Genomic DNA, 27,074 nt, shown 5'->3' with positions numbered 1-27,074 from the left:
ACTGAATATCCAAGTCTTGGTAGGGATTGGATGTTTTTATGGCCCTTTTTGTTGGGAATAGGCCTCACTAAGCCCAGCATACATTGTTAGAAGCTGCTTTTTCACTCCAAGTGCCAATTTTGTAAAATGACTCAACATAATCAGCTCTGAAATTGCCATATCCTCCAAATGTTTCGTGGGATTCTGCATTACTCACACCGTCTTCGTTGTAGTAGTGTTACTGTAGGGTTGTCACTTCCTTGGGTTTCCCGCCAAATAGTTGGAAAGCAATAATTCCTGCAGATGAAGGTAGCTAAATATTTACATCGGGGTTTTGTTTTGCTGAGGCCCTTATGAATTTTTACATCGGGACATGGGGCAGAGAGCAGAATGGGAAATTAACAAAACAGGATTTATTTAGATGTTTTGGGTAGTTTCCAGTGGCTGGTTGATATTCTTGTCTTATTTCTTGATATGACAATGCAGTGCTTGGTCACTGTGCACGTGTCATTGCCTCCCAGGTTTCATCACCATTAGAAGTGTTAAATCTACCCTTGACTAAGCAGGACGAGAGGTTTAGAGCCTGACAGAAGCAGAGAAAGGGGGCTCAGATTAGGTTGACGTTTTTGGCTGAAGCCCTTTGTGTCTGATGTTTCTTTTTTTTTCTTGCTGTTTCTCCCTCCTCCACTGCCCATCCATCTTTATCTCCCTTTTGCCCTCTCCACGTCTCTCTCTCGCTCCCTCCCACTACAATGCGCAGAGGTCATAGCCCCAGCTGAGCCACAAGCTGTTGTTGCCTTACGTTGACTACTCTACCTGCTAATATGACCAGCGAGCCCAGTTCATCACTTCACTCTGAAGCTCCGCATGGGAAAGATCACACAGACTGCTTTAATAAATGATGGTGGAGGGGCATTCATCATTTTAGTGTTAAGGTGAAAACCTGACATCCTCAGTTGTTTTATGTTGATCTAAGTTTTAGATGTTAAGAGATAAATGTTGTGGAGTGTTTGCATTCCTCCTCCACACATAAAATGGGAATGAACCCCAAAATATGTGTTGTATGGAAAAAATCCATTTTCATTCACAGATGTACCATCCAGGCACATTAAGGTCCTCAGATGCTCATATTTTGATCCATTCCAGCTATCTTGATGGTTCCAGGGTCAAAACACCGCACTGCCCTATCCACATAGACTGTAAAATGACTTTCTCGTGTACGTTTTGGGTCACTTAAACATGCAAATGGTTGAGGTATAAAAAATGACTTACCAGAGGGATTAATGTGCTGACCCTGGAACAAACTCTACCCTTTTTTTCTGAGAGTGCACGTTGTTGTTTGTTAATGGAGAGTTAGTTTTGTTGGTGTTTTGTTTTTCTTTCTGCTTGGCAGTGGCAGCTCTTTGCTGGCATTCTTCAGCTTCTTTCAAACAAACTGCTCCTTGCTGCTTCCCGGCGTGCCAGAGGATTTTCACTGGATGTAAGATGAACTGGCTATACGTGTCATAGCACTGGTGATAAAACAGAAGTCAAAATTGAATCCATCAGTATGTCAGGGATCTTTTTGATCCAATCAGTGTTACTCATTCATTTTTTTAAAGTCTTTTAATTTAAGTATGACGGCCAGGATCTTTGTTTGCCGAGTGTTGTTTGTTTACTCTCATTTTCTTCTCAGATGCTGCTGGACACTGCTGCTGTCTTTTTTTGGAGGCAGCTGTTTCTGAAGCTCATCTCTCAGTGTCTACAGGAGGAGAGGGTGGGTGAGGCGGGGGTTGGGGGGTAATTTGGTTAGGGGAGGTAACTATGAGATATGGCGGAGAGGGAGGCAGGCTTTTTGACACAGCCACTCGCTGGTGCTGTGCTGTGATGTATAATGGCAATACGAGTGAGCTCGCAGAGAGCAGAATGCCCCGCACGAATCACACACATGCACACACACACATACACACACTCACACACATACACACACACTCACACACATACGCAGCAAATTGCACACAAATTGAACCTATGGGCTTTCCTTCTACCATATGAACTACCAAGCACAAGCCCTTGCGCGTTCTCAGGATTAAGGTATCAGTTTGATCTCAGCGAAAGTATTACATGAAAAAGAATAATGGGCAGGAGGTCTCTCTGCGAAATTGTATAGAACCGTTTTCCACGAGGAGCTCGAGCCATTTGTGCTCCCTTTCAGAATATGATAGTTTAAGTGGCTTCTGCTGAAGCCCTGGGCCGGCAGCGCACAGCTCAAAGCAGGAGCGAAAGGGGGCTGATTTCCTCCCAGACGATGTGATTGTATAAAACTGTGGCTGTTGACTCCGCTCACAGGCCGCAGTAATTGGGGGCAATAGAGGAGCCTGGTGTTTCCCCTCTAGATGAAATCTCTGGTTAAGCTCAGACAGGGTGTGAATTACTGTGTCTACTGTATTCTTCAGTTCAGCAAGAGGAGGATGCACATGGGTGTCAGTGTGTGTGTGTAGGAGAGGTATTTCTGAGGGTTGTTTATGGGTGCACAAGCACATATTTATTTATGTATTTGAAAGTGGTGGGATTCCCTGGTGATTGTCAGTTTGATAGCTAGCCTCATCTTTTATTTTTTGCTGGTGGTGACTTTTCTCTGAGGAGACTCTGTACAATTGTCTTTTTTTCCCCCTGCATGTGTGACTGCATGTGTGCACCAGTGAATGATGCTGCAGAGGACAGGCTTTGGACTCATCCGCAGATATAAGGATTACAGATATCTGTTTTCAACCTGATATGTTGTATTAACAAAAGCCTTTGGATCAGATGTTGGAACAGGGGCGCTGTGTGGATGTGTTAAAGTTTTAATTGGCACCCACAAATTAAAGCAGTACACCACAGATTCATGTATGCGCTCAGCAGCCTCAGGCTACGTCCTTAACCCTTGCATCTTGTCCCTTGTGTTTGCTTGCGTACGCACAGTATAATGTCATTTTACTCTGTTTAATGAAAAGACATTTAAATAAGTAATATTTGGCATAGGTTTACAGCCAGCTAATAATGTTTTTATTTGAAACATATTTTAGAAATTGATGACCGTAATAACAATATTTTCTTACTCATAAGGATGGCATTAAAGAGCATGCGCTTTATTTCTGTCTGCATTTTTTAAGTATTTCGTAATGCTTAATGTGATGCAATTCAGTGGAATGAATACTGTGATAAGAAGTGACTTTGTAAAGCCGTTTATTAGACTACCTGTATTTTAAAGTCAACCAGGAAAATATTATATATATAAATGGAGATAATGCATATAGAAGTAATCTTTTGTCTTTCAGCTGACTTGGCAAAACTGTCCGAATACAGTAATTAGTGTTCCAACTTGTTTTCCAAAAGTCTTGCTTATTAGTTAACCTGGAGTCCAAAAGAGGAACAGTCTTCTAGATGACTAAATGACTGTGCAAACGTGTCTGCAGCTCATTAAAGTGGTCCAAGAACCAATCGGCATTGAGCATTGTAGAGTACAGAACTTGTAGCAGAGTGCAAACCGTAAATTGACACGTGTTTCAGGCTCTATGCACATAGCTCACACCAACACGGCTTGTAGGTGAAAGTAAAAAAAGGGTTTTATTGATCCACTTTCCCTCGTACAGGTTTGGGGAACTATTTCCACAACATAATCCACACAACACAGTGGGATTACTGTGCAGCTCCATTCTGCCCCAGATGCAACTAACAGCAGCAACAAACTGTCGCAAATTGTACGTAAAGTGTCCGCAGTCCGTCTTAAAGGCACTGACGTGTGTTCCTTAAAGTTACAAATAATAACATCATTGTAAGATTCAAAGTAGAAACACTTCTAATAAAAATTCAAGACATAAATACTACTAATAATATGTAACTGCACATTCAATTAAGCCTTTACAAGAATTAAATAACACTGATTGGCTCTGTTAAAAAAAAAAAACTTCTCCATTCACACCCTTCTGTACTTTACCATCAACTGTAAATCTCCCGAGTTCAGAAATTTGCGGCTTTCTCCATTCTTCACTTCCCTCCACAAACCCAGTTCTTTTAACAAGTTCCTCCAGGGACCACTGAACACTTCTGTAACAAAACACAGTAGTGGATAGACATACCGCTAGAATATTTGACCTTCTTCAGTAAGTCAGAGTCACATTTCTTTCTTGACAGTCTTTATGTTTGTGCAGGACATAAGGGTGTATTTTCCACCTTTGTTCTACTTTGTCTTATGGGTTTCCTCCATTGTGTCGACATGCACATTGGACAAACGACAAACTGCGAGAGCGGGTAATGCAGTATATGTCTATGATCATATTGTAGCAAAGTGTAAAAGAAAACATGATATCTAAACAATAAATTGGACCCAGAAGTATAAAAAGCATCATTAGCTACAGTATATAAACAGGTTGAAATTGCTTCAGGGTGGATTTCCCCTTTAATTCCTCATTGTGTAGTCATAGGATATGGCGCAGTGGGGGAGGGGTTGACACATCACCTCAAAGTTGTGTTCATAAAGGCCGCCATGAAACCTTGAAGTGCTTGGAAACAAGCGTACATACTGTAGCAGTCTCTGCTGGTCCTGTTATCTCTCACCACATCCGATACAGACATGCATGCATCTCTAAGACACTTAGACAGCTCCATGAGAATGTCATTGTCACTTGCAGGGATGCATATCATGTTAGAATTATGATGGGAGAAAGAAATCATCAAACTCATGGTCATTGTGGGATATTTGTGTGTATGGATGCGGTGCATATGTGCTTGCATGTGTGCATTTTGTTGCAAACACCAGTTAACCTCTGTGTATGGATGATTGATTGTTTACAAAGATGTAAAGATTAAAAAAAAAAAATATGTTTCTCTCGCTTTTTTTCTGTCCCTCAGCTTGATTGATCCACATATTCTTTCTCTCTCTCTCTCTCTCTCTCTCTCTCTCTCTCTCTCTCTCTCTCTCTCTCTCTCTCTCTCCTCACCCTCTCTCACCTCTCCAGGCGGAGAGAGTGAAGCTCTGAGCATGCCTGGGAATATTCTTTCTCAATTTGTGTGTCAGTGCTGTGGAAACACGGCTGCTGGCGGAGGCCCTCCTCTGTCATGGAAACACCAATTTTTTTAATCTCGGGTCCTTAAACCAATGAATTCGAGCCTCTCACATCGACTAACTAACTCACTGACTAACACATGCATCCTGGTATAATTGATGCATCTGAATCCTGTGTTAGATCGGGCACGCACACATTATACCAGAATGAGAGGTGTGTAAAGACGCAGAATGACAAGAGCTGAGGTGTAAAGGATCAAACAACACCTGGATTGTTAATAACATGTGGCTGGATTAGTATTGTGGCAAAAACTGCTGAAAACTGCTGAAAGCAAAGTGTTAACTGAGACTCGGAAAGGAATAATACTCCCTTCACAGCATATGAAAAACGATAAAAGAAACCAGCTTTGCACATTTGACACATAGGAGATGTTAATTTGAAGGGTTTTTTTGCAGCGTACTTTATTATTAAAGATTCAGTAAGTAAAATATCAGTTGGTTCAGTGAATCTTTAACAAGCTGTTATACTTTTAATCTATAAAATCTTGTCCTTAACGATGGAATGTTCTACGTGAGGATGTTGCCGTCGACCAACTAGACTTTGGCCACACCCATCCTCTACATTTTCACAGGCGGCTCCGACGGTATCCCTGGCTACCGCTGGTAACCTTGGTGATACCGGTGGAGATATGCTGCAGTCAGTGGGCGTTGCCAGGGCGTGATATGAAAGCATAGCTGGAGCTGTGTGTGTGTGTGTGTGTGTGTGTGTGTGTGTGTGTGTGTGTGTGTGTGTGTGTGTGTGTGTGTGTGTGTGTGTGTGTGTGTGTGTGTGTGTGTGTGTGTGTGTGTGTGTGTGTGTGTGTGTGTGTGTGTGTGTGTGTGTGTGTGTGTGTGTGTGTTGTGTGTGAGATCCCGATAGCAGCCTCTGCCAGAGCCTTCATTTTGACGTGTCCTTTGATGACGGCATTGGCATTCGAGCAGCCACACACACACACAGAGACACACACAGGAGAGGGGAAGGGGGAGAGATCGAGGGAAAGCTGTGAAATATGAAACAGGAGCAGCTAAGTTCAGGTACACACTTTCATAAACACGTATTAATTAATTGTGATGCCAGCAGCTCATAAGAGATGAGGTGTATTTAACATACTTGTACTGTTTAAAGTGTAATGTGTCCATGTCCCTCGCTGTGGGCCTGTGAGGCCAGAGAACCAGGACTTCTCTCTCTGTTTGATTTATGGCCCAATACTTTTGCCTCATCAACAGTATTATATAGTGTATCTCCACAGCAACACAGCTGCACCTCCTCAGCATCAACTAGCTCTATATTTGTTAATCGATAGAGAAATTAACATTTGGAACTATGTAATGTGAACATAATGCAACTGCTGATGCAACTCTGAATTGCAGTTCTCCGTTGGGCTAAGCAAATTAAATCAGTTTTTTAAGCTAATTAAGTACAGTTTTGTTTTCCAAGTATTTCACACAACAGCATTTTTGTTGCCAATATGCTTCATTTTAGTTTGTAAAGCCTCCCCATTTCTGGGTTCAACACTGATAAGATAACATGGGAAAGTAAAAAAATGATATACATGAGCGCCAATGAGAACGAAATGAACTGACACTTTCTTTTCATTTTTGCTTCTTTGTGCTAATCCTACGCACTCCTGCCTTTTTAATGTGCATAATCCCTCCCTGTGTTATCTCAGGCTAATGTACAAGGACCAGCACAGCAGAGTGGAGGAGATGCTCTCGCCGGCTAAAGCTAGCAGCTTCCCAGAGAGGGTTGAGGTGGAGGCCAGTGATGTTCACTCGTCTGTCGAACACGCACACTGTCTGTCTTCCGCCAGAGAGAGACTCCCTTTGGCCTGGGCTGCCTTCATCAACACATTAGCAATATGCTGCGGCCAGCGTTTTCGACTTACTACAACAACACACAGACAGAGGGAAATGTGGGGAGGAGGTGTGAAGAACATCGTCTCTGACTATAGACAATATGTAGATGACTTTATTACCATTCTGTCTATGTTTTGCATCGTTTTCTCGTCTTCACTACTCTCACTGCCCCTCTGCTCGCCTCCTTTTCCTCCCCACGAAAAGAGAGAGGTCCTTACTACACCCCGCCACCCCCCAGGTTCTTCATAATCAAATATTTGACCTAATGAAGGGATTTAATTACTGGTTGCCCAGCACTGGAGGTGTCAGATTACTGCTCCCCTTTTTCCTTTTCCTTTGTAATTTATCACTATCCTGACAGCAAGGTGTGTGTGTGTACGCATGTGAAACTCTGTGTATGTGTGTGTTGCACGAGTGTGTGAAAATATTCTTTGAAGCAGCATGTTGAAGGAGTGAGTGTGGACCTGTGTACAAATTTGTTGTTAGTTGGCCACTTGAGACTGTGATAGCTGAATAGCTGGTTGGAAATGGCATCTAAACTATGCTAATGCTCGTACTTTTTCAGCCCAAGCAGCAAAGCCATAATTTACATTCTTTATGTGAAGGGTCCAAAAAATATGATGATCATAGCTTCGCACTGTTTGCTTGTTAAAAAAAAAAAAAACAAAAAACCCTGACTTCCTCATGTTAATACACAGAGAAGTTGCTATGCATACAAATGAGAGAGAAAAACGTGATAGAGAAAGAGACCATTTACATGTGTGTTTATGTGAGTTTGTTGGACATCCGAGGGCGTGGGGTTCACAGTGGTGGCCCTCCCAAGCGTAAAATGAACAGCAGTGGAAGGGTTATGCGAGTGTCCAGACCGTTTAGATTTAACTATGAATTAATAACCAGACAGGATCACTGCGCTGGAAGAAGGGCAGGCGGCTGAGGGGGCGAGACAAAGGAGAACAACAACGGAGAGAGAGGACTGAGGGGTGGAAATTACTCCAAAGCCTTTCTCTCTTGGTGGCTGCCAAAAAATATTACGCAGGAGGACATCTTGACTGTTAACCCTCAACTTGATTTCACCTCATGTAGACATAGAGTTTATAGAGAGATGAGGTAAAGGCATCTAACCTAAAGCTACATGCTGAACAGCTTCAAGATCACTAGTTGTTTAAATTAGCCAACAACTTCATGAGTATGACAAGAAAACAGTGAAACTACTTGGCGGGCATTGCGTAACATGAGGCATTTCTCATCTAGGACAGCTGCTACCAACTCTCTTTTACTGCTGTTTACTACTGAAAATGACTAATTCTTCATATTTACTGGCTTACACATCAGACAAACATTATTGAGTCATCATGTCTAGAGTCTGACAGACTTACAAAAACACAAATGTTGTTTTCCAGAAAAGTTGAGGCTTCAGCACTTTTCCTGGCTGCTTGTAGGTGAGCATGCATGGGATAAGTTCCCAGACCATTTACATTCACATCCCTACTCGTTATATGTTTGATGCTTGGGCAGAAGCCCCCGGCCCAGCCTTTTGCTTGGTTAGCGCAAGAAAAAAAGTTCATGGTTTGGCTTAAAATAAGTATGCGGAACTATCTTTCTGTGACTTTTGGTTTCCCATTGGACACAACTGCTGCTCCCTAGAGTAAAACCCCTGAATTTGTTGGTCCGATCCACCACCACTCCCTTTCTCGCTCTTAATAATTACGTCCGTTGCTCTGACCGTCTAATAATCACGCAGATGGGCTTTTACATTGGAGTTGGCTGAAAGCCTGGTGCGTCTCACTAAGACTCTGAAGGGTGCCTTGTAAGTCGCTATCAAGTAGAGGGCCACTGGCCAAAGGCTGCGTTTGACCCTTGGGAGTGAGTCCAGACGGGTTTCTTTTATATTTGAATGGACTTTAAGTATTCAGCCATGTTTGCATGCCTCTCAGGATAGTGCAGCTGTTGGATGAGACAACTCTTCCAGGAATTAATTTGAAAAATTCTTGCTTCTGATAAGAAGGGCAGCTGAGGTCAGGAAATTAAATATAAAGTGGAATGAATACCGTATACCAATTTTCCATTTCAAAACTCACCCAGAGAATTACTGTTTCCACAGAGCAGCATCATAATAAGGGTGACAAAAACTTTCAGATTGAGTTGAGTCCATAGAAGACGAAATGTGATTGGAGAGATGGTCTGTAGATCCGGCTACGCTCCACTTCTTCCTATCACACCGCCACTTCTCCACTGTTGCCTCTGTCGTATCCAGATCAAGCCCCTGAGGCCTGATGCGGTTTTGTCGTTCCCATCTCTGCCTCCTCACCCAGTGAGGGTTAAATAAGTGTGAGGGAATTTGAGGTAATGTGGCAGTTTTCCCAGTCCCATTCGCTTTCCCAGGCCTGTCTATGAGTTATTAGGCTAATTCCCGCTAATGAGGGAGGTCATGTTAGATGGATGTAGAAATGAAACAAGTGTGTGTGCGTGACATAAATGTCTGGCATCATTTACTGTAACTGCATGCCTGACCAACTGACCCCTTGCATTACCATAGCATCAGGAGTGGTTAAACACTGAGTGTACTGATGTTGCATTGATTTCCTGGAACTTATAGTGTGTGTGATACTTTGCTTTGTAAAGGTTGCCGTACTTTATCCGTGCTTTCATCCGCAGCCCCATGTAAGCCATTCGGAACTGTGAAACTGAAAACAGCTTTGTTTCTATGTTTCTGTTCTCAGTGTCTAAATAGTCGTGTCTTTTCAAAGAGGCTGATTTCATCTGAAAGCACTGGCAGTCTTCTGTAACCTTACAGCTCGCAGGAATATCAATAGCATTGCCACTGTGCTTTCTTGACACATCTTGAAGCATCTCCTCCACACAGATTGCACAAGATTCTAACTGATAGATGTTGTGATGCTTTTCAAAAGGCCGGCTGCTCTGACAGATATCTTTGCTGCGCATGCTGTGCCCTTCTCTCTAGTGTCTTGCCTGCCGTGCAGAGCTGTTATGGCTGCTATTCACTGGGTGGCCTTCTATGAGGTTTCTGGAATAAAGACGATTTGACCTCCAGTGAGCTTGTGTGTTTGTGTGAGTGTTCATGCCTGGGCAAAAGGGTTTACGCAGAAATGCAGCAAAGCAATATTTGTGCTCACCCCTACCTTTTGTGTCCTCACATACCACTAATGTTACACTATTCAGTGCTTTTCCTAGTAATCAAACACAAAATTGATGCCTTAACCATAAAACACAACAATATGGAAGCAGAGTTATCTGAAAACTGATTTATTATGATTCATATAATGTATTTGGTGTCAAAAGTCTTCCTAATAGTTAAGACTTTGTCCTACTTTGTACTACTACATGAGCTTCTCAGAGCACCAATAGTCCTGGTTAGTGGGATGAGCTGGGGGAGAGCATTTCAGCCCAGTATCTCTAGGAATTCAGTCCATATCAGTTGCTTCTACGTTTCACAATTTACGTCCAATATGGACATTCTTGTCAAGATGTAGGTTTGGAACAGTTAAAGCTACATACATACAGCTGAGCAGTAGTTGGTACAAGGAAATGGGCGATATGGATAATATCCTCTAATCACAATATCAATAAACTGATTTACAGTATTCTGATATACAATTCAGAAACTTTATATAGATGAAATGATCAGACAGAAATTTCATATAAAAATCCAGTATTGCCATAAATAGTCCCACTCTAGGTACTTTCAATATTGCCCACAGTGGCCTCATTATACCAAGAGATTTAAATCACAGTCAACATGGTATATATAGCAAAATGTGTGACAAATGTTGTCTCACAGTATATCAAACGCCTCGATATGGGCCATATAACACAGCATAGTTGCGTTGCTGTATAATCACCATTTTATAATTAAACCGTATTCCCAATAAGAAACAGTGCGTAAACAAAAGTATTTAAGCCACATTTCCATTGGCTTATTATTAATAACTAATCTGATGTTATCTTCTTTATCTTTTATCTTTTCTGTGTCTCTTTTAATTAACCGTGTGTTGTTGAAAATCAGAAGCACTCCATTTTGATCAGTGCAAATGTCCGTCATTGTTCTGTATCTAGTTCAGAACTTGAATAAAAATCTTGTGATTTCAAGCTGTTGGAGTCGTAGCCTGATATAAAGTTGATCATGATCATCTTTATATGTTTTTTTATGTTTATTTATATTCTATTGATCTGTTTAAAATGTTAAATCTAGTTTATATAGCCCTTTACAGTAGTTCCCTCTCCTGGTTTGCCACAGATTACTTATTTTAGTGCTTACTTTAAAGCTAACAATTTTCACTCTAAAACTGATGCTCCGGCTGTCCCTAAGTGTCATTTATCGCTACACTGCTAGAATGTTTAAAAAAGATGTATTCTGAATGTGTGTAGACCTCAGAGGATTGTATCCAACCTGCTCACTGTAAACACGGAGTCTGTTGACTGTGTCAGAGAGCTCAATAGTTTCATTTTCAAAAGCTCCATGTGGAACCAGAAGTCAGATTTGATCAGTTGCTATGCTCTGGATGTAGTTTTTCTTGTCTAAACCTGGTCCATGCACGTTCTTAGGGATATATCTTTCTGAATAGGCCGAGGCTATCTGGTCTGGTGAATGACTTTCAATCGTTTAAAAGAAAAAAACGGGCAATTTCAATCTGTCAATTTAGAGTCTTGAAAAAAGACAGTACTCTTACAGTTTTGAGACCTATTGAATAATCATTTTATTGAAGAAATAATAAGTAGTTCCAGCCCTAGTCATTTACAAAAGCTCCTTGCTTTCACCAACAACTGTGACAGCAGCGTGCTACACATTCAATCCATCTTCAGATAACACCTCTGATTTGATAATGACTTGTAAACTTATAAATCGCTTGTGATGCCTCAGAATTACTCATTTATTTAGACTTTTTGGGAATCCATAAACAACATATGTTTAGTATTTTAACGTAATAAATGACTAACATAGTTAATCCATTTGACAAACCACAATGTAAAACCCTCCTCATGTTGCCTTTTTCATGCCAGGGATGACAAGAGGAATGAAGGCTTTTAAATCCCTGCCAAACACAGACTAACACACACACAGAGAGGACCCCGTTGGCAGGTAACTTTCTGTCTCAGTATCCAGTGGCCTCTGCTGTAGCGCCAGGAGTGCCAGAGGCCTCTCGGTTGTGTTTGAAGTGTAACAAGCCGCCCTTGTCCTCGCACATGTCGCAGATGGGGAACCCGAGCTTGGCATCAGGAGAGAGAAGGGGCATCCCAGTGAGATCTGTCACAGGAAACCGGAAAGAGTATGAAAGGGAAAGTTCATGGCACACACACAGATGGCCACAATTTTGATAAAACGATTCATTGTTTTAAGTCATTTTTTATGCAAAAACACAGAAAAAGCCCGACTATGTTGATTAGTATTGTTGATATTGTTCCTATCTCCTTTAATCCCTTGAATCATTGAAATCAGCTTTTCTTCTTGTGCAAAGATGATAGAGTTTGCTCAAAAATGATCGTAGTCATTTTTCTAACATAAATGCTTGTAAAACCATCATATTCACAGACAGAAAGTACAGCCAGGTTGTGTCTAGAGATCCACGAGTAATAAGCGCTCTTAGGGGAACACACACACACACACACACACACACACACACATATTACAGTCAGAGGAAAGATCAGAGATCAGATGTACACAGACGGCTCAGTGCAGACGGTGCCGCTCACATATCTATTGGTGTCTGGGCCAGAAGAGGAGACATCAGGTAATTAAAAAGAAAAGTGAGAGAAAGAACAAGAGAGTAGGGGAGTGGGAGGGAAGGAGAGAAAGAGGCCAGTAGGGAAGAAAGATAATGGACAACCTCATGCAGCTTCGCCTGAAAACATAACATGTCATTAGCAGCGCCATCGGCAACCGCCATGTTAAAGCCCGTGGGTTCTGCCACAAAGACGTACGTACGTAAGCCGCAGAAAGTCCTCCTGGAGGGACAGCTGTCACCATCAAACTTGACATTTTGCATCCACAGATAGAATGATTTGCTTGTGCCCGTGCACGAATGCTTTTCTGTGCATGTCCATCTCCACATGCACAGTGCGGCATTGGCGTGTGTGTGTTCGTGCTTGTCCAGTGTTTAAATATTAAGCAGGGACTGTCAGGCTTGCTTAGGAGGAACTTTGCCTCCAGGCACGTCCGCCTCGTGTTCCCAGCGAGCAAGACAGGCAAAAAGGGGGGGGGAGGAAAAAAGGTGAAGAAGTTCAATCATTTGATGTTGAAGGTGAAAAACAAAAACCCTACAACAGAGAGACAGAGAAAGTTTTCACAGGGAAGGAAGAACTCAAGTGACATATTTCGGTCTCTCTTCCCACGTACTTCGCTCCAGTCATCTGTCCGTTCTGAAAGAGGGAGACTCTGAGCTCCCATTATGAAAATACAGTACGCTTTCGCTTTCTGTTTGTTTTCTGTTGTCATGGCAGCCGTAAGTGAAGTTAGCTTGTGTCAGGTGCCTGTTGGTTCGACCCCCGTCTTTGAAGCTGTCAAGCGCTCTGGAAAAAAAAACCCACTCTGAGGGGTTTGGATGGTTCACTTTCACACACCCACACGGGCTCAGGCTCATGCATAGGGAAACCAAGCACACACACATACAGACATGGTAAACATGATCTCAAATACTAAGTTTACTGGCAGGGGCAGGTTTGCGTTAAAGCGTTGAATTCAAAGTTGATTGAGGGCTGTCGGTCTGTCTTTAACACCCGATATAAGATATAAGGAGAGTCCATTTATTCTTATAGGCAGATATGGAAGGAAAGAGAGAGAGAGAGATGCAAATAACACCTTGTAAGAGAGACTAAACCTAAACTAAAAGAGCACATCCAGCATTAAAAGCTTTAAATGAAGTTCTTGGAAGAAATATGTTTATATGAGACAACAGAAAGCAAACAGTGACACATGGGTTTGCACTTCCTCATCGTTAAACCTTTGCCTGTAAACAAACCGAAGCAAAGGTCCAACATGCCGGGGCAAAAATGAATAAGTAAAACAGAAAAAGTCACACATGCACATAATTCATGCGGTGCCGTCCATTTGACTGCATGTGCTGCTACCTCAGTGCAGTGAGGAGGTAGGAAAGTGGCCCAGCTCCCTCTCTCTCGCTCTGCTCCAGCTGATTTGAAGTGAACGAGTCTCTCATTCTGTACGCCGTGTAAATATTTCAGCAGTTCAAACGCCCGCGCTAAGCCTAGCCGCAGCGCTAACATGTCATTGACCATTAGTGCTAACCTGCCGCTTCTGCTTCTCAGCCTTATCCTTGCCCTCTTTTGTTTCTCACAACTTTTCCCTTTTTGCTCCATTCCCCGTGTGTTAGGCACGTAAATAAGGTGTTAGCTATGGAGAAATCGGCTGCTGTGTGATGTATATTGAGATTATAAACAATAATTAATTGTAAGCGCTTGGGAGGCAACACTTGGGTAGCTTTGTTTGGGTGTGAACAATCTCTGGTTGATTTGCCCATTTGGTTCGAAGGCTGTCTAAACAACCATGTTCTGGCTGTGAACTATCAAGGAAGGGACCTTTATCAGCAAAATATATATCTTTTTTTTATTTAATGCAAGTTATTTGTTAACCATGGCTCTTGCTTACCACCGGAGATGAATAGATGGATTAGTGAAGTGCTGCGTGACTTGAAGTCAGTGACCATGATTTTGATTTCCCAACATGGGCTCATGTAGGATGAAGTACCTGTCAGTCTTCATGTTTACTCCCCTTGGTTTGTTTGTAATCAATAGTGTGAACAACGAAGTGGAACTAAAAGGCAACATTACATCGGTTTTTTTTTTCTCTCTCCTCTGTGTGGTCCAAATTAACCGAACTACAGCTCTCAAAAATCAATATTCTTTAGGGGCTGAGTGTAAAGTCAGTTTTTTTGTTGGTACTGATTAAAATGTGTCCGTGGCTTAGAGTATCAAAAGCTGGCATTGAGTGCTTTCTAGGTTCATACACTTTTTTATACTTATTCTTTGATCAGACAGCTTCTGATCTAAACATTACGGCTCTTTTATTTAAGCAAGGTTCTAGTATAGCTGCTTTGTTGAGCTGACTTTTAACATTCATGTTTTTTAAATGAAAAATGAGTCATGTAGAAAAATCTGTCTTTATTCCTAAAATTAAGGCGTGAGAAGGTATTATTTATGTATCAGTACTTAAACATATGCACTAGTGTGAAAACATTTGAAATGATATCCAGCCCCAGTTTCTTATTATAAATATTCAAATATAATATGTAAATGTATATAATATTCTTTAATATTTAAAGAAATCAATTTGGCATGTATTCTATCCTGCAGAACCTTTTGTTATTTTTGACAGTTGATGGAGATGATGGATGAGCATGTGCATTTTGTCTTCATAGGAACATATAAAAGGATGTTTTAAAGGTCTTTTAAACAGAGGATTGTTGGACAGGGTGAACAACAAAAAAACCCCACAAAAAACCCACATATTTAAATCATTTTGTAAACCTTTCTTTTATGTCTTATACAAACAAACACACACTCACATAACAGAGGATGGATCAATCAAGAGAACAACAGGTCCGGCCTGTCAACCGAGGCACAGTCTGAGTCCAATCGATCCAGAGGCAGATCTTATTGGTGTACAGTCTATTTGGACTGGAACACAACACACACACACAACACACACACACACACACACACACACACACACACACACACACACACACACACACACACACACACACACACACACACACACACACACACAAACACTGTGCAGACACAAACACTCCACAGACATAAACAGACGTGAGTCATAAGCTCTAGGTAGGAATCTTTTATAGTGGCTTTGGTCCTAGTTACTAATCCGTGTCTACCACATCGATGCTGTTCTGGGGATGTCTGTGTATGAGTCGCGTGTGTTTGTATGCGTGTGTGTGTGTGTTTGTGTGTGTGTGTGTGTGTATGTGTAGGAGCAAATGTCTCTGGAAAATATCTAGGGACCTGACGGATAAAACAGGCTCCTTTAAGAGCCCCAATTCTGCGTTTAACCTGCCAAAGATTCACACTAAAATAAAAAAAGACTAGGAGAACATGGAGGAGATGAAGAGGTGGTGGCGGCTGAGTGAGAGATATGAATCTGTCATATCCGCCTTCCCTCTTTGGCTCTTTGCTGGGTGTAAATGACCGTCAGACTCTTTCACATTAAGTAGCTGAGACAACTTGAAAGCTATTTGGTTTGTGACACATTTTGGTCCATGTCCAGCAGTGTGTTTTCCCCAAAAATGTAACACTGGGGTGCTAAACAATAAGTGCAAAGAGCCAAACCTTCAGAGATGAGTAAGAAGAAGAGTAGTTGGAATCCACCTGACTGCATTCACTTTGTGCTAGTGAGGAAACTATCTTGACGTTAATTCAAATACGACTATCCGTCAAAAACTGACATAAAGCCCCATGACAGTGTTGGAAACAGACTTAAATACAGTGTGAGCTTGAGCATGTAGGGTTATTCTTTAAATTGGAAACGTGATAGAAGTCGCCATGTCTTGATATGACACATGATAACAGGTTGTATGAACCTATCCCGTCAACATCCGCATTTACCACCCACCATTCTGAGGAAGGCTGTGGGACTTATAGAAAGCTTTGGAAAAAGAAAGTGAACTTTAAATGTATTTAGTTTAGTGTGTTGTATTCCCCCCCATCCTGTGTTAATTTGAATTCTTGAAGAAAACGTTGTTTTCCTCGCATGCCTGCACAATTAATGGAGAATCAAAAAAAGGAGAAAAAGTCCTGATGAATTGTAAATAGGGACAAACTCTAAGACAACTCCTGCAGTATGTAATTCAAGTCTCATTTCTCCAGTCATAGGCTCACTACTTACCAAACACATCCTTTTTCGGCTTAAGCAAGCAGGTGTGCTACTCTTCCGGAGTCTTTAAAAAAAACTTTACATTGTACTGGTTCTGTTCATTTGTGGTTCAGTTGATTCGTGGTTCCTCTGCTGTCCACTATGAGATACTTCAGATTTGTTGTTGTGGTAACCTTATTGTAAGACGATTGCCATTTAAAAAGGCAGCAAAAGCCTAATCTTACTTAACATTTTTAATACAGTCAGCATGTCTTGATAGTTTTCAGTAAACTACCCTACAGTAAGACTATTTTTTATTTTTTATTTTTACTTTGCAGTAGTTAAAATTTTGAATAGAGGTAACAGCCCTTGTGTGTGAACGTTGTGGTACGGCAGTGACCTCAGCACATCCCTTTTTATCTGCAGTCGAGGCATTTTATCCTGCCAACAGGATAACTTTCAGACTGTGTGTCTCGACAACTTCCCCTATACGGTTTGCCCGGTTTTAGTTTTAACACTATCTCTCGCTCATATTTTCACAAGTGCCACTCCCTTTCAGGCCACCTGAAAGAAGATGTCTCCCACTGTGGGATGCGGTTCTGTTTGACAGTTGTCCTGCATTTGTGGAGGTGAGGTCCAAGTCTCTCAGGTGTGTTTTCTGCTAATTAAAGTTGAATTATTGATACTCTAGTGAATTATTCAGGGGGGATAATTAGATATGGAAACAATGGTAAACACAGGTACATCTGCACAACAGAAAAAGAGAAAGGAAATGGAGAGGGAGAAGGGGACGGTATGGCCTTTATTCCTTTGGCTCAATGCCAGCTCTCTCTCTCTTTTTTTCTCTCTCTCTGTGCCTCCCCCCTCCTGTTTCATTCCATTTCCTCCATGTTTATATCATTCACATAACTCTATAGCCTGATGTATCTGTCCTTGACTCTGCAGTGTTCTTCTCTCTCTCTGTTTCACCTCTTCTTCTGTTCCTCCTTCCGTCATCCTATCCTCCCTCACTCGGTTTCCTCCTTCCCTTACCTCCTCTTTTGCGCCTCTACCTACTCTTTTCTCCTCTCTCCTGTGCCGCACCCATGAGACTTTCCTTCTCCCTGTTGCTATGACATTAGCTAGCTGTAGCAGTGTCAGGCCCGTCTTGAGGGATGAGACTAAAGAGCTAAGTCTTGCTCTTTTCATTTAATTACTCCTCCCTCTCTTTCTCTTCGCCTCCCTCTCTCCTCCAAGCCATGTTCCCCTGTACATCACACCCTGCCTTACCCTCCCTCCCTTTCTTTTCTCTCTCATCTTTATGCCTCTTTGTCTATCCCTCTTTCTCCACCTGACTCTACCCGTCTTCATGCGTGCATCCCCTCCCTTGTGTTCTTTCTGTCTTCATTTGGCAAAAAGAGGAGGAGGAGACTAAAGGGACATAACATTACACCCACATTCTTCTTGTGAAATTGTTTGGATCATATGGGATCCTACAGTACTCCACCCATTTCCCTTTTGTTTTTGTCATCGTCCTCCTCTTTTTTGGCATAAATACATAAAAAGTGAGGCTTCTGATTGTAAATGTGTCGCTTAGTGCAACTGCGCACGCACATGCACACTGTCGATCTGCAAGGTGTATGTGTGTGTGTGCGTGTTTGTGTGTGTGTGTGTTTGTGTGTCCGCTTCTGTGTGTTGGCCTAGGCTTGACCTTGATTACCACGGTGACGGTGAGGCTCCTCATTAGTGCTGGACTGGAGGAAACAGTTGGGTAATGAGGGAGCAGTATTGTCCTTAGGCACACGAACACACACACGCACACACACAGATGCCAATGCACCACTTTGTATTAGTGCTTGCATGCACCTGCTGACACCTGCGCTTATGCAAGATCTTATACATAAGCCTCATGCACACACACACACACACACACACACACACACACACACACACACACACACACACACACACACACACACACACACACACACACACACACACACACACACACACACACTCCTTCTGAGTACATCTCAGTCTCATGGCCCCCCACTCAGTTGTCTCGCCTCACCTTCTGTTTAGTGTTTTTTCTCTCCCACACACATTCTGCCTCTTCCCCCCCGTCTCTGTCTTCCTCTCTCTGTTCTGCCCACCAGGCAGACCTCGCAGACCTCGCTGCCCACTGAGCTCCTACGGGCCTGGAGCTACAGTGTCGCCCTCTGGTGGCAGCGCTCTCACGTCAGGGGGAAAAGCCTTGAAATCCCCACACGGAATTCCATAAAAAAAATGTCTGTCCACATCAAAACATAATGGTAGTTATTTGAGTTTGATTGGATTTGTCAAATTTCATTGTTTTCACAGAAAACTACACTTTTTACTTAAACTTTTATAGTTAGTTACTGTATATATCCGGCAAAGCCTGTTGTCATTAAATAAAGAGCAAACCAATCACAGCGTAAGCCAATATTAAAAAAATTAAAATCCCTTACTCGTGTATTGATCTAAATACTTATTACTTTTTGATTTCCCATTAAAAGTACCTTGTACTTTAAATCAACTTAAAACATTTGAGATCAGAATGTGCCACTTCTAGTTTTACTGATGTCACGCACGGCATTTTGCAGGATTATTGCCTCATGTGGTTAAAGGGATGGTTAGGGTGTTATGAAGTGGGGTTCTTATTCATAGGTAGTGTATGACCTACAGTAGATGGCGGTCGGTACGCCACCAGTTTAGAGAAACAGGGGAATACCTAAACATGAGCAAAGCAATACACTGCTGTGGACCAGTCTGTAGCAAAACATAACCTAAGAAAAGCTCACCTAAAAAAAGATTATCTATATTTGTGTAAATGTATGCTATATTTAGAATATTTTAACCATCTGACCTTGCTGTCAAACGGTCCTTTACAACAAGGAACTGACCTATAAGTGAATCTCATCAGTGCTTAATTCAAAACCATCAGATGCTTTTTACAATATAGATACGTTTCGGTTTCAGTTCCCCTTCAGAAATTATTGTAAATATAGTGTACTCTTACACTGATATTGATTTTTGAGTCTTTCTTAAAGTGGCTAAAATACCTTTTGCTGCTGCCTGCCACCAAAGTACATAACTTTGCTACCATAACAGTACTCCTGCCTGTTTTTCCAAACTGTGCGTACTGACTACCATCTACTCCAGGTAACACACTGACTATGAAAGACTACCTCATAAAACCCCACTTCTGGCTTTGAGAGAGAGCAGCTCATGTTCACAAATACTGATTGAACTTCCCTAGACCATGGAAATAATAATGTTGGAATTCTTAATTTAGTTGGTGGTCCCCTTTAAGTGTTCACGTGTTTGGTCCTGTTATCACTCCTACAGAGCATTTCTTTTTTTACATATTTCTTCTGAATGCACTCTTTTGCAACATTCCTTGCCACTTTGGGGCCAACAATTGCTCACTGCACTCCTGCACTTTAGGGGCAACCTTAGCAACTCTGTCTTGCTAATTTGACGTTTGCCAGCATGTTTTTGCCTGTCGCTGTCTGAAATCAAAGAGACATTGTTTGAAAAGATAATAAGCATTTTGAGCCGTAAATCTGCTGTAGTTGTGAACTGCATATGTGCCGTGCAAAAATGAAAAGCTTGACAGGCATAGCAACAGTAACTAAGGGTGGTGGGGCTGAGCGAGCGGTCAATTCCTCTATGGGTTTATGCCAGATGTGTGCACATAAATTTTAATGAATTGTAGCGTGATGTTAAAGCTGTTTGGGCGACGGTGTGTATAATACCTTCTGCTTTATAGTTTTTCCACAACTGACCAGGTCTTTCCTTCACACACACATTATGAAGGCTGGATATTCAGTCACACAGGATAATGCATACTAGAAGTTATACTGCATGCACAGACATGCACACATTTTCCCATAAAAGGGGGTTTATCTTGCACTCTCTTGTGTCGATAAGCTCTCCTACATGTCATAAGCTGTACAATACGAATGAAAGCAAGAGTTAAAGAGAAATAGTGAAATACATATTTAGAAAAACAACGGCTCTGTGATCCTTGTGGCCTTGGTTCACTGACGCACCACTGGTGCCCCGAATATGCTTCACGCACCAGCCGTCTGCATCCACACAAGTATAGAGAGTTTTCATTGTTTTTGCAAAAGAAGCGCTGGCAGGGTTTTAGGAGTCTCTTTTTGCATTTTATGTAGCAGAAAGTAAAGTAAATATGGTGGATTCTCAATAGAAACCACTGTTTGGTTTAGTTTAAGGTCTTTTAGAAATAGTGATTTCAGGAGCTTTCACTGTTGCTATACTAAATATCAGTTTTAATACTTAAGTACAGGAAGGTTTTTTTATTAAAAGGGTAAAACATTACAACATGTATAAATTCATAAGCTTGTAGGCTTTAGCTTCTGCAATGATTAGTAATATAACTGATGAATGAATAAACAACACTTGAACACTGAAACTTTACTGTCTCCTTCAATGTTATACTTTCCATTGGAATACTGCTTTCTCCGTTATTGTGATTTCTCCAGCATTATTAAAACTAAATGTTTTGATTGTTATATCGGGGTCGTCACTAACCAAAGCGACAGTTGTCCTTAATACCGCCTCCTTACCTCATCAGCACTTTACCGCACACACAGCGCCACACTGGATTAAATACCTGGGATTCTTGGAAAAGTTTTCGAAGGCCTTGGTTGTCTTTTTCTGTTGGAAACATGGATACCTTTTTGTACAAAGATAAAAGATCCCTGCCTTTGCAGCTCTGATGACACTTTAATGCTGGTGATTTTCCTATAGTTATATTCCGTGTGTGCAGATGAAGTCAAGGCGTTTGTGAAAGGGAATGTTTGTAGTATCAGACTATTACATTTGTGTGGACTGAGATGTCTCTCCCTTCTCCTTGTCTCTTCTGCTTCCGTCTCACCTTCTCCCTCTCCATCTATCCAACAAGAGTCTGATTAATTCTCACAATTTTCCCGCTTTGATTGCTCCCCTTAGAAGGAGTGCATCCAGAGCTGTCGACAGAGCGAGAGAGGGAGCTCTTACAATTCAAAGGTAGATAAGGGACTCTCTCCTTAACATGCCGCCTACCTGCGCTTCCACTTCCACTGTGTTTTGACAGATACCAGTGGAAAGGGGAGGAATGTGAAAATAAAAGAAGCAGGAGGCAAGGAGACAGGTTAGAGAAAAGGAGGAAGATTAAAGACAAATGGGTTAAGGAGAAAATCTGTCATGCCACACAGATGGATGATATAAAATTGAAGAGACTGTTCCACAGTGCAAGATCTGCCAGCAAAGGTGTGGTCACATTATGGCTTAAAGGGTAACTTTGGCATTTTTCAAATTGGACCCTATTTCTCCAGGGTTTTGTGTCCAACTAATTGAGATAATAAACAATGAACAGGCTGCAATAGTGTCGCCCAGCGCAACTCCTAACAGTCTGCTAAAGTAGCTCGTTTTTGCCACTGACCGGCTCAGGTTTTAATGATAAACAACTTTATGGAATTTTAAAGGACCCTACCGAGAAATAATGCATTTTTCTTACCTTTCGCTTGATCCGTTTGTCATGGTGTTTCTCGCTTGGGGAAGTCTTTTTCTGAAATCTTGTGTTGCATCCACATTGTCAAAATTAGCTAGACATTAAACCATTTCTATAATGTTGTCAGACACTAACAATCTGAGCCCGTCAGTGGTAAAAACAAGAACTTCTCGTGGACATAAATTGACTGTGAGGAATTGCCCAGAGCGGTAACATTGCAGCCTGTTAAGCGGCTGCTGGCTGCAGCGCTTTCGTTCAATACAGACCAATTTCAAAAATTGTTGTCCCCATTAGTCACTTAGACACAGAAACATGAGAAAATAGGGTCCAGGTGGAAAAATACCGATGTTACCCTTTAAGCCAGAAGTACCCTGTTTGAGACGTTCAGGCGTTCAGGCTCATAAGAAACCAATGTAAAATGTAGAGCTGTAAAAGTTACAATAAATCATATCATATGTGCCAAAATAAGAGTTGCATTAACTTTGTTACGTTGGTGTTTTTTAACTTCTTACATACACTTTGAGGTGAGGTGCAAGCCTAAACCTGCAGAGAGTGGGCGCTTCTGTTACGTTATCCAGCCTTTAAACTTGGGAAAGTCGGCTTCTTAATGGCCCTTAAAACATCTGTCGCATCTTTGTTGGTTATCAGGAGTTATGGATTCCTTTCAACATATTTCATTGGCTCTCTAGATGCAGGACCTAGATACCATTCAGAAAACCTATGGATGTAATGCCTTTCTTTGAAGGCATCATGGTGGCTTCTTGTTTGTGTAGGCAATTCCTTCAATAAGTAGGATCTTTGCTATGTAATAAGACATTTTAATAGTTGGCGCTTTACACAGAGACTCTGATTGTGTGGAGCCCGGATCACTTTAGATCCTGGTTCTGTGCCGAATCACTTAGCCATGTGGAGGACAGAGACCTGAAAATAATCATTTCTAATTTATAGGGAAAAAAAATTCTTCTCTTAATGTTATTATTGCAATTGTTAAGAATTAAATTTAAGCCTCCTGGTTGTAGCCAAAGGTGAAATGTTTTTCTGGGTATAAGTTGTGTAACGAAAAAGGAGATGGCATGAGAATGTCACTTAAGATAGAGCTCTAGAGCATGGAAAGGACATATAGAAGACTGTGCTCCAGGGGTACATAGTAACACAGTGCTTATATAAAGACACATGTTGATTTTATACCACAATAGTGCAGCAGGGAGCCACTGGACACACACTTCTACCACCACACGTTACATTAATCACGACATGCTGGGAGAAATAAATCGAGAAGTAGTCAGCAGTGGTCAAAGAGGCAGAACAACAGAGAGGACCTATTTGATTAGACCCTGATGTCTATAAGTCTCCAAGAGAAGAAATATGGCCTGACAGAACAGAACAAACTGGCAGTACAGAAACAGCTTGTTCCAATATGAAATAAAGTCCCCTTACAATTACTAACACACACATGTGTAGAAGGCTTCCACAGGTAGTGTTCATCGCTCTGCTAATGAAGCTTGGGTTGTTACAAATTCAACAGGCAGGTCAGCCTAATCCTGAGATCTCTCCTCTTGTGCATGCGAGGTAGTGAGTAAACAAGCATGCTAATATGTGCATGCACATGCTTATTTCTTTGCCCACATGTGGGGTCAAAAGGGTGGAGAGCAGTGGGAAGCTCCCAGTTATAGCAAACGTTTGATTGGCTCCTGTTGCTGCCCTGAAACAATTTGATTGGTTGTCAGATCCAGCAGTCAGAGCAGTTGAGCAGGTAGGGGAGGGTCTTCACTCTGCTCTGTTGCTAGGTTACAGGTATACTCGATAGATGTGGAGATAAAGAGATAGAGTAGAGATAAGGATGGGGATGGGCGTGGATCTGAGCTAGATCTGTGTGTGTAAGTGTGTTCGATTGTGTGTCTGTATTTGTGTGTGTGTGTGTGTGTGTGTGTGTGTGTGTGTGTGTGTGTGTGTGTGTGTGTGTGTGTGTGTGATGGTCAGCATTAGGGAGGGGTCGGAAGGACTGAGGGTCAGAAGGGTGTGCATAGGAGTGAGACAAAAGAGGAGCGACAACAAGTGAGAGATACAGAGGGATTTCTTGGAAGCGAGAAGAAAAAATCATGTTTATTGTGTTTTAGCTCAGAGACTTGTTCATACACACAAACATAATTTATCCACATTTAAACAACCCAAAGTGACAGCTTATCCAAACAATTGAAATGGACTAAATGCCAAAATTGCCAGAAATTTCACAGTTTCATTTTGTTGCGCCAGATGCTTCATTTTGAAGTGTTTGTAGGCTACGAAATCCAGATTACCTCAAAATGTCGTGATCTTTCCACTGACTTCCTCAAAAGGCAGTTGTGACCGGCCAGCAGATCCCAGGCCTGTGGTTGGTTTATAATTCATTAAAGTGTCGTCGTATTAATCACAGACTGCTCCAGACAACACTGCTCTGAGAACAGCTGTTCTGCTGCACTTAGATTGCAATCATAGAGCGGTCAGTCGCCACTAATCGGGGTCATTTATCAATCCGGAAGACCACACACACAAATGTGAATGCACTGAAATACACACACGCACACGCACACACTGATCGATGGCTGCGCTAGGCCGGTAAGAGGGATTGATGGGCGCTTAGCCGGTGCTCTTTACGTGAGTGTGTGTCTCTGTGTGTGTGTGTGTGTGTGTGTGTGTGTGTGTGTGTGTGTGTGTGCGTGTAAAAGTATGTGTGAGTGTAAAAGTGTGTGTTAGTTTGCTGGAACGAGCACAGCGAGGACAAGGAGAACACAAAGGCTAAAGAGCTGTAAAGATTAGCCTCTTGTTAATTAAAATGTGTCAGTTTTGTCACTTACAAACTAGTGTGGCATAGTATACCTTGTTATTTTTCAGATAAACTTCCATAATTCAGGAAAAGCTACAAAGTGGACCCTTTATTTTATTATTAATTAACTTACGAACGAGTCTCTGTCAAATTCGGCAAGGGGGGGGGTCTGAATGAAGTTTGAAGTTTGCATCTCTCTCTCTCTCTCTCTCTCTCTCTCTCTCTCTCTCTCTGTCTCTCTCTACAACCACAAAAGTAGGCTAAGAAACCAAACTAAGTGATGCTCTCTGTCTGTCTGTCGATCGATCTCCACTCTGTTTCAGTACTACAGATAGCACCAGACCTACACTCCCCCCCCCCCCTCCGGCCACTACACACAACAAACAATGCTGTCTGTGTCCGAGACAACAGCTAAACGATAGTTTTAAACAATGCATGTGATGGGTAAATGCAACATTTCCTCGCAGTAGTCAATGGGAGTGGTTGACCGGTATAACAAATATAATTTGGCCTGTCTAGAGGAAAAAACTGATACAGTTCAGGCTTTTAATCTCTGTTTTTAACCCACCTCTTGACAGGTGTGCACTATGAGTCTACACGATAAGCTGTTATCACATATCACCCTTCCATTGGGTAGGTTAGCAGAGATGTTTGTGTGTATCTTTGCAGAAACATACTAATATTTTTGTAAAAGGTTCACACGGCGGTTACAGCTGACAACCAAAGGTGTTGTTTTGGAACCGAAGCACCCACCCTCCGGTTCCCCATCAGTTAAACACTGTTAGCGCCGTCAGCACTTTGGTTTGCACCGTTAGCACTGTTAGCACTGTTGTCACCATTTTGAGAGCCATCGAGAGGCAATAGAAATGCTCCTCCTCTAGTATATAGCGCCTTTAAGTGTTTATTGAATTAAGTTATGTTAATACTGTTCAGTAACCAAGAACAAAGAAGAGGTCAAACCCCCAGTATTCTATAAATGTGTCTGTCCATGCCTGTATTTGTTGGTATCATATGTGTATTGCAGAAATCATGGTCTATCCCTAAACCTGTAAAGTGAATGCAGATCTTGTTTTGTCAGGATCCTGAATTTGTGTCAGTAGTTGTATTATGGAGATCCACTTATTCCCCAATTTAGACAAGATAAAATTAGGTTTTTCAAGGTTTAAACAAACATTTCCTCAGAGATTGCCTTCTGTGCTCTGCCCGACGGTCTGTTTGGAGTTCTGAGCTTTCCTTAATGGCATTTTGGCATTGTTGGGGATGCTGTAAATGTAACACAACATCAGCCACTCTGAACTTTCCTCTGGGGTTGGGGTAAGCTTGATCCAACAATATATCAGCTTTATGTTCCACAGCCTTTGGCCCTCTGCAGCAAACTGCCACCCTCCGTAGAAAGCACAGGCCCTTTGCTCATACCTGAGCCACACAAAGACAACAGTAGAGACCAAGTGTGGATGCCTCTGGTGATTGGATCTTGTAAACACCCCCCCGCTTGTCCTGACTCCTCCATGGTGGTCAGGCCAAGAACATTTGGCTGTCTGAGAAAGCTGTCAGACTGCTGAGAGAAAAAGAACGAAGAGTGAGACAGAGAGGAGGGGGAGGCACAACGGGGGAGGGAGAGGATCTTTGCTTTATTTCAGCACTGAGCTGATTATGGAGTAAATCACTCTCTAATTCATAAATTCTTTCCTATATTTTTCCTTGAAGTTGTGTTTCCATCTGTTGCTCCAACATTCCTTTCAGCCTTTTCCTCGGAACCATCTTCTTTCCACTGCTTTAGTTAATTTTTTTTAGTCTACCCATCATGCTCTCTATTTCCTTTACTTTTCTCTTCCTCGAACTGCTGATTCCTAATCTGTTTGGACAGAAAACGGGGGTGGAGCTTCTGTCCTGATTAATATCAACAGGAATAGTGAGAGAGAGAAAGCAAGGGACGGGATACTGAGGCTGTCTGTCTCGCTCGGTCCATACGCCAGACTGTCAGCGACTGTTATTCTGTGTGTGTCAA

At 41.9% G+C, this 27,074-nt stretch overlaps 1 protein-coding gene across 1 annotated transcript in view; it reads left to right on the top strand.

The window, feature by feature from the left end:
- Positions 1 to 27,074, top strand: part of LOC129090029 (A disintegrin and metalloproteinase with thrombospondin motifs 2-like) — a 105,248-nt gene that overhangs the window by 14,918 nt on the left and 63,256 nt on the right. The window lies entirely within an intron of this gene.

This window comes from Anoplopoma fimbria, chromosome 4 (assembly GCF_027596085.1).
Source record: "Anoplopoma fimbria isolate UVic2021 breed Golden Eagle Sablefish chromosome 4, Afim_UVic_2022, whole genome shotgun sequence".
Taxonomy (NCBI): domain Eukaryota; kingdom Metazoa; phylum Chordata; class Actinopteri; order Perciformes; family Anoplopomatidae; genus Anoplopoma; species Anoplopoma fimbria.
This window is presented reverse-complemented; position numbering and strand designations above follow the sequence as displayed.